The 8397-nt window shown below is 39.7% G+C and overlaps 1 pseudogene; it reads right to left on the bottom strand.

Moving 5' to 3' along the window:
* Window positions 1–1983: 1983 nt before the first annotated feature.
* On the bottom strand, window positions 1984–2412 carry LOC102764670 (annotated as a pseudogene).
* Window positions 2413–8397: the final 5985 nt, after the last annotated feature.

Below are 8397 nucleotides of genomic sequence, written 5' to 3' on the forward strand. Positions count from 1 at the left end.
GATAATTTACATAAAATAAAGATCACAGACTTTAGTCTATAATTTGATGAGTTTTGAAATGAAACATTCATGTGACCATTCACAATAAACATGCTATAGAATATTCCATCACAACATAGCATCTACTCCTACCCCTTGGCAGAGAATCCCTCAACTACCCCCCTAGCAACACTGATGGACATGTTGTTTCTTTGTTTTTTCCTAGTGTCATATAAATATCATCAAGTAGTTTTGTACCTGGCTTCTTTTACTTAGCATAACTTCTTTGGAGACATGTTCATGCTTTTGTATGCATCATTTATTTTATTGCTGAGCAGTGTTCCATTGTATAGATGTATGTATCACATTTATTCACCAATTGGTGCACTTGTGCACTATTTTTAATTTTTGACTATTACTAATAAAGCTGCCATGGACATTCAAGTGCAAGTTGGTGAGGTCATATGTACTTACTTCTCTTGGGTAAATACTTAGGAACAGGACTTTTGGGTCAAATGATAAATATAGGTTTAACTATGAGGGACTATTAAATTGTTTTTCATGGTGGACACACCATTCTACATTCAAACCAGCAATGTAGAAGAGTTCCATTTTGCTTCTACTCCTCACCAGCACTTAATAGTGCCAGTATTCTTAATTTTAGTCATTCTGTGCAGGTGTATAGTGGTAACTTTGTGGTTTTAACTTGCATTTCCCTATTGACTAGTGGATTGTATGACTTCAATATTGGGTTGTAAATATTTATATATTATGGATGGAATACTTCTATCAGATACTAGTCTGTCACTTATCTTTTATTTTCTTACTTGTGGCTTTTGAGAAGAGTTTTGAGTTTTGATAAAGTTTAATTTGTCATATCTTAACTTTACAGTTTATGCTTTTTGTGTCCAATCTAAAAAACTTTGCTTGCCTAACCCAAAGCCATAAAAAAATTTTTTCTGTATTTTTTTACATGGTCTGTGGTTTTATCTCTTACATTTATATCTCTGGTCCTTTCAGTTAATTTCTGTATATGTGTGAGGTAAAGGTTGATGTACATTATTTTTCATACTAGAGGTCCAGTGCATGAAATTTGTGCACTGGGGGTGAGGGTCCCCTCAGCCCAGCCACTCTAATCCGGGACCCCTTGGGGGATGTCCGATTGCCGGTAATCCTTCTCACAATCCTGGACTGCTGGCTCCTAATTGCTCATCTGCCTGCCTACCTGGTTTCCCCTAACTGCCCCCCCTGCCCGCCTGATCACCCCTCACTGTCTCTGTGTGCCAGCCTGGTCACCCCTAACTGCCCCCCTTGCTGGCCTGGTCATCCCACGCAGTCTGCTGTCCAGTTGTTTGGTCGTCCCTCACTAACCCTCCTGCTGGCCTGGCCACCCCACGCAGCCTGCTGTTCAGTCATTTAGTCATCCCTTACTAACCTTCCTGCCTGCCTGATTGTAGGCAGCCATTTTGTGAGGGCGTGAGGGTTAATTTGCATATCACCTCTTTATTATATAGGATGGTTGTTCAATTTATATAAAAACTATCAATTTTCCACTGCATTACTTTGGCATTTTTGGTAAATGATTACATAAATGTTGGTTTATTTTTGGACTCTCTATTCTATTTCATTGATCACTATGTCTATCCTTATGCCAATATCACATTCTGTTGTTTTCTATAGTTTTATAATTTTCAAAATGGGTAGTGTACATTCTTTAATAATGTTCTTTTTCAAAATATTTTTGATTAATTAACATCCTTTTCATTTCATATGAATTTTAAATCAGTTTGCCAACTTCCCCAATAAATTTTGCTGAGATTTATAATTGGGATTGTATCATACTTAAATAGCAATTTGGGTAGAATTTACATCTTAACAATATTAATTTTTTTATTCATGGACATAATATATCTCTCCATTTATTTAATTTTTCACTAGTTTCTCTCAGCATTGACAACGTTTTAAGTGTACACTTCAGAGCTTTTTTTTTTTAATTTCATTTTCCCAACAAGTATTTATTATTAGTTAAGCCATGATTCAGGATTCTAGGGTGGGATGTACCCAGGACCCCCTTCACCTCCCTAGGAGAAGGATGGAGGACAGAGGACAGGTGGGGTGCACTCAGTTCAGATCTTCCCAGGAAATGTGCCTTCTGCCCTGTGGTCCACCCAGGCCGAAACCCAGGATATGGGCAGAGGGATTGTACACACTCTGGTACCATTCACACACAGAGACAATCACCACCTTTAGCAGTCATTGCCTTCTCACAGCAGTGGAAATCCAGGTAGTTCTGTGAACAGATCCTGGTCTGGTTCTGGTTGGGGAAGCGGCTGTCAAAAGGAGAAGTCCGGTAGTTCTTGATTTTGGTCTTGATGTCTTCTGCCATGTTGCTGATTCCTAAAGGCATCCCTGAAGCCGCTCGCAGCTCAATGTGACCTCAGCAAAGAGCCAGAGAATCTTTTGTTATATGTATTCATAAGTATTTTCAATGCTAACATGAACGCAATGTTTAGTATTACTATTGGTTTTTGATCGTACATAAAATATAATTGATATTTGTATATTGATATAGTATCCTGAAACTGTCTACACCCACATATTATTTTTATTAGTTTATAGATTACTTAAAGTTTCTCACATTGATGATTATATTGTCTACAAATAAAGGAAGTTTGACTTCTTTTCCAATGTGTATACCATTTTTCTTTTTCTTTCTTTACTGGCGAAACACATTCTCTCTAACACAGGACATGAACCAAGGATTTCTATTTTTGACTCCTTTCAGTGTAATGTTGAAGAGAAGTGATGAAAGTAGAAATCCAGTCTTCCTATGTTGGAGAGAATGGGCCCAACATTTCACTACTAAATATGATGTTGGCTGTAGATTTTTTATAGATGTCCTATGTCAGATTAAGAAGTTATCTTCTGTTCTAAATTTCCTAAGAGTGTTTATCATCAGTGAGTTGTTGATTTTTTTTTCTTCTTTTTGCTCATCCACTGTTGCTGGCAGTTGCATAGATATTTATCAGATGAGGGCTATATGAGATATCACAGAAAAAATCAACAAATCAAGAATGCTTTTCTTTTAGTAAAAGAAATGATTTGCAGGTCATTCTGAAATTTGATAGCTTTTGTACACTGTGCCACGCCCTGATCAGTAAATATCAGTGTGGTACAGGAGGTTCAAATCACTCTCCCCTGCATATATGTTCTTTAGCTAATCCCTTCACCTGCTTTATCCACTCACCTCCACCCCCGCGCCCCCCTCTATTCTGGTATCCACCAGTCTGTTCCATGGATTCATGATTCTGGTTCCATTTTGTTCATCTATGTATTGTGTTCATTAGATTCCACATATAAGTGAGATCATGTGATACTTGCCTTTCTCTGACTGGTTTATTTCAATTAGTATAAGTAGCAGGACACAAAATTAACATCCAAAAATTGATGGCATTTTTATACACCAATAGTGAACTCTCAGAAAGAGAAACTAAAAAAAAAAAATTCCCATTAACCATTGAAACAAAAAAATAAGATACCTCGGAATAAACTTAACCAAGGAGGTAAAAGACCTGTACTCAGAAAACTACAGGACATTGAAAAAAGACATAGAGAAAAACAAATAAACAAAAGGAAGAACATATCGTGTTCATGGATTGGAAGAATTAACATCATTAAAATGTCCATACTACCCAAAGAAATCTATAGACTCAATGCATTCCTTATTAAAGTGCCAGCAGTATATTTCACAGATCTAGAACAAATACTCCAAAAATGTATATGGAACCAAAAAAGACCTCGAATAGCGTCAGCAATCTTGAAAAAGGAAAGAAGGAGGGATCACAACACTGGAAATCAAATTTATTACAAAACCATTGTAATCAAAACAGCCAGTTACTGGTATAAGAACAGACACATAGATCAATGGAACAGAACAGAGAAACCCAGAAATTGTCATCTGCTTTTTAGGCCTGGGTGGCAAGTCCACCTCAGTTTAGCTAGACCTTCACTTTCTCTTTTACATTGCATACTTTTTTAAGGAATAGAAGTTATCTTCTGTTTCCATACGTAGTTTAGCTACACTTGAAGAGTTAGAGCCAAGTGATTCTTTATTTTAGTAAATTATCAATTTTACACATTTGACTTTATTTTATTGAGAGAGCTTTAGGAGAATCAAATATATTTTTCTTCTTCTTAATTCATCCTTGGTGAAATCAGTTTCTGATTTAGGTCAAGTTTTTCCTTTGGCAAATCTAAGAGTCTCTTATTAAAGCTGTGATTGCATACACATGACTGTTCAAGAAAATAGGTCAAGGTACACAGGCTGATGTTGTTTCTGCCTTTCCCCAAAGTATCCAGCATGTTAGAAATTGTGTCATTTGACTCTGTGTCGGTGAAACGTCATAATTTATATATCTTTTTGGATTCCCCTGAAACAGAATTATTCAGTTCAGACCTAGGGACCTATGAAACAAAGTATGATGAATACTGATTTTAGAGAACATGGTTAACAAGACAATTGCTATCAATGATCTAGAGGAGAAAGACTAAATTACTGACTAAGCAGCATTTTATAATCACTATGCATTAACTGATTGGTTTTCTGAAGATGGCAATGATGCATTTGATAAAGTGGCTGTTGTGGCTGGGAATGTGAGTGTTGCTAGGATTAAGAAGTGTAATGGGACTAGCAGGTACTTGGGACATTAGAAGACACCAGTGAGTCTCAGTAGAGTGATTCAACTTAAGGTGTACTTGAATTAATCAATGGCTAATTGGAAAAGTGGTTCAGTGATAAGCCCATGTTGCGTTAAGTCAATGGGGGATCCTGTGATTCCAAATTCAATGCATGAACTTAAATATTGTCCCTTTTAGTGGTCAGAGAACCTTGCATTTAAAGAAAATGTAGCCAAGTGTTGTAGAGCCTTTTATGTTGATCAATTCTGAAGTGTTTCTTCTTGTTCCAGATTTCAAGTTTTTAAATGTCTGTTTCAAAGTCTTTTGTTTGAACTGTTTACATCATCATGCACATATTAAAACATAGTTTATCATTGTTTGTTTATATATCAACCTAAGCAAGTAATAGATAGCCAAGTCATTTCTTATTTAGATTAAAACATGGTTCATTTCAATGTTTCCATTTTTACCAGCAAAACGCTGGACAATGGACAAGTGCAATACAAAGGGTGACTTATAAAAAAGCCCCTCTGATGCCAGGAACAACAGCACAAAGGGAAAGTTCTCCCGTTTCCCACTCTGGCTTTGCATACGATCTTCTGTAAGGCTTCCCTTTAAAAAATAATGCCGGCTTTAGTAGTAGATTTGGGAGCTTCAGATCAACAAGTACATTTTGAAGCACTTTCAGGATTATTCTCCTAACAGTTGCTGAGAAGTTGTTATTTAATGCGAACCTCCAAGGGCAATGTAAACTTCCTTGAAGGGATCTCCCCTCCAGCTGGCTTCGTCCTGTGCCATCTCTGATGTGTTGGACCTTCTTTTAGACAGAACCGCTTGGATAGAGTCCTTGCTCCTACCCATGCCGGCCTTCCTGAGTGCATCAAATACATGCAGTGCCCATGTTTACATTTACAGAAGTTTCAGACAGAACTCAGCTGCAAAATAACCAAACGTTACCTCTAAGATGGTCACAAAATGCCCCCCTATATTTTCCTTCTTACCACCAACTAGTAAGAGGTATGATTGTCACCGTCAGAAGAGAATTTGCCAATTTAGAGAGGTACAAGTTTCCCAAATACCAAATACACCCCCAAGCTGGTTGCATGGTGCCTCCCTTCATCTGGTCCAGCTCATACCCAACATTTCTACAGCCTTCTGGTCTCCAGTCTGCTTTCATACTCATTATTTTATTTCATACTCAAACATACCTTCTCAAAGCATTTCCTGATTTCCTAGGGCAAGAAGCTGGTGATCAGAATGATGAATTGTTTAGTGTCCAAACCAGCCAATCATAGGTAGAGTTGGACTTGAACCAGGAATGATGGTGGCTTCCCATCCGTTGCACACTCCCCAGAATCATAGCTCTCTGTCATCCTGATTTCCTGCTTAGTGTGAGATTGATGGTTTTTATCTCTCTGCTGACTTTCTGCTAGCCCTTGTAGCGTGGATCCCACCAGCTAATCCATCATATCTCTCAGGTGAGCACAAGGATCCTGTAATGTATTTCTTGTGGGGTTTTCTTATTATTAATTTCAACATTAGTTATTTTGATACAAGTTCCTTAAGAACAATTCCTGGGAAAGCTGTCCACTTCTGATGGAATGGTGGCCAAGTCTATTGCTGGTACTCCAAGTCTATTATTTACCTCCACAGGATAATAGATTTGTAGTTGGGCACAAGGCTGCCCAGACAGACCATAGCTTCCACCTCCCATATGGGTAGGAATGACTATGTAAACAAAAGAGACTTGTACCAACTTGGGGGTCTATGACTTAAGATACCCAAGCAAGTCTACTTTTCCCTTCCCTTGAGTTGGGATAGAGAGGCTTCCTGCCATCTGTACTCAATTATGCAGGGCATGGTAGAGAACTCAAATCTCTCGTCTCTGTAGGGTCTCATGGGACAGAGCCACCTGCTGGCCTAGAAAGCTCACCTAGGATCTGAGAGAAATCACTTACCTGTTTTAAGTCACTAGATTATTATTGGATCTCTTTTATTACAGCAGCCAAACTTAGCCAAGCTAATGTAGCTTGCTGTGCTAGGTGGGTTCTAGGACCAAACCAATGAAAACCACCCTCATGAAGCTCTCCTTCTACTGCAGGAGAAAGACAGCAAACATACTCTATTACATAGTTATGTGTGCCATGGGGGCCAAAGGGGTAAGGACGGGAGAGAAAAGCATCAGGGAAAGGGTGAAATTTTAGATAGGGGGCAGGGAAGGCCTCAGGTAAAAGAGACTGTTTAATAGACATCTAAAGACTATGTGAGAGCCAGCCATATGCAGAAGACATTTTTGGAGAAAGCACTGCAGGGAGAGGGAACAGCCAGCGCAAAGGTCCCAGGTTAGGACCAAACCTGGCCACTTGAGAAAGTGGAAGGAGGTCATCAGCTGTTTGTTCTATGGACTAAATCACTGAAAATCTTAGTGGCTTAAAAGCACAGTCAGTTATTAGCTCTCACTTCTGCGGGTTAGCAACGGTGGTTTGGCTTAGCTGAATAGCCCTTTCACTGGTCTTATGGGAACTGATGGCTCAAAAGGAGGGAGATAGTCTGAAGTGGCTCCGCTCTGGGATTGGTGCTGGCTGTTGGCTGGATTTCTATCTCACCAGGTGGTCTCTCACCTTCAAGGAAGCTAGCTCATTTTTTTTTTTGCACAGACATTAATAGCAGCAGAAAGAGCTAGTGTGGTTGCTGCCAGCTACCTGGAGCTATGACTCTGCAGTCCCTCACCTGCTCTTTTGCCACTTTCTACTTATCAGAGCAAGTCACAAGGCCAGTACGAACCCAAGGGGTGGAGCAGTAAGTTGCAGCTCTTACTGGGAGTAATGGCCAAGTCACACTGAAAGGAGCGTTTTGGAAGGGTTGGATGAATCCCTGTACCCATCTTTCCACTTTCCACTGCAAGGGTAGGTGAGGAAGGCAAGGTTAAAAGTAAATGGGGCTTGAGCACATGGGTCTTCTGGTTCCAGTGACTTTGTCAAGATAATACACTTCAGATTTTGGCCAGTTGTATTAGGATTTCTCTAAAAATCATTGGAAATAGATTGCCTAAATGAATATTGTGACTATTATGTAACAGGATGTTATCTATTAGCCAGGCAGAACAGTATCACTATGACATTACTATGACTAAATATATATATGTAGCCTGTATTTGGGGTTTATTGGCATTGGGCTCAAATCTTTTATCCCTTATGTCACTTAATTCAGAACAGCAGTGCATGGTGTGGACACCAATTCCCAGGAGGATAAGTTTCTTTCCTAAGATGGCACATGTGGCAGAGCTGGGATCTCTACCTACGCCCATCAAAACATAGAGCCTGAGCCTCCGCCGTGATCCGCTGTGGCCACTGAGATCTGGGCACGGCTCAGAGCTACCAGAAGTGCTGAAGTCAGAGGCATCACCCTGGGAATAGTGTCCACTTCCTCACTTTTCACAGTTTGCTAGCAGAGAAAGGAACTACAAAAATAACTAGCAGAGAGATTCTGGAGGAAGAGCCAGAGAGGCACTTGCCCATTGTTTTGTTTTTTTTTACTAATAAGGACTTTCTTGGTCTTGAGGAAGTACTTTGTTTCAAAAATAGCTGATGCTTTTCCAAGAGGAGACTTGGAGCTGTTAGCCATTCGCCTCATGCCTAAGATGCGTTGCTCCTGCAGGCCGGGAGGGAGGCGGGCCATCATCCCAGAGCCTGCAGGAGGCAGATAGCCTGCTGGTCTCCGGAACTGCCAGGACAGGGTTTC

This window comes from Myotis davidii, unplaced genomic scaffold (assembly GCF_000327345.1).
Source record: "Myotis davidii unplaced genomic scaffold, ASM32734v1 scaffold765, whole genome shotgun sequence".
NCBI classification, from domain to species: Eukaryota; Metazoa; Chordata; class Mammalia; order Chiroptera; family Vespertilionidae; genus Myotis; species Myotis davidii.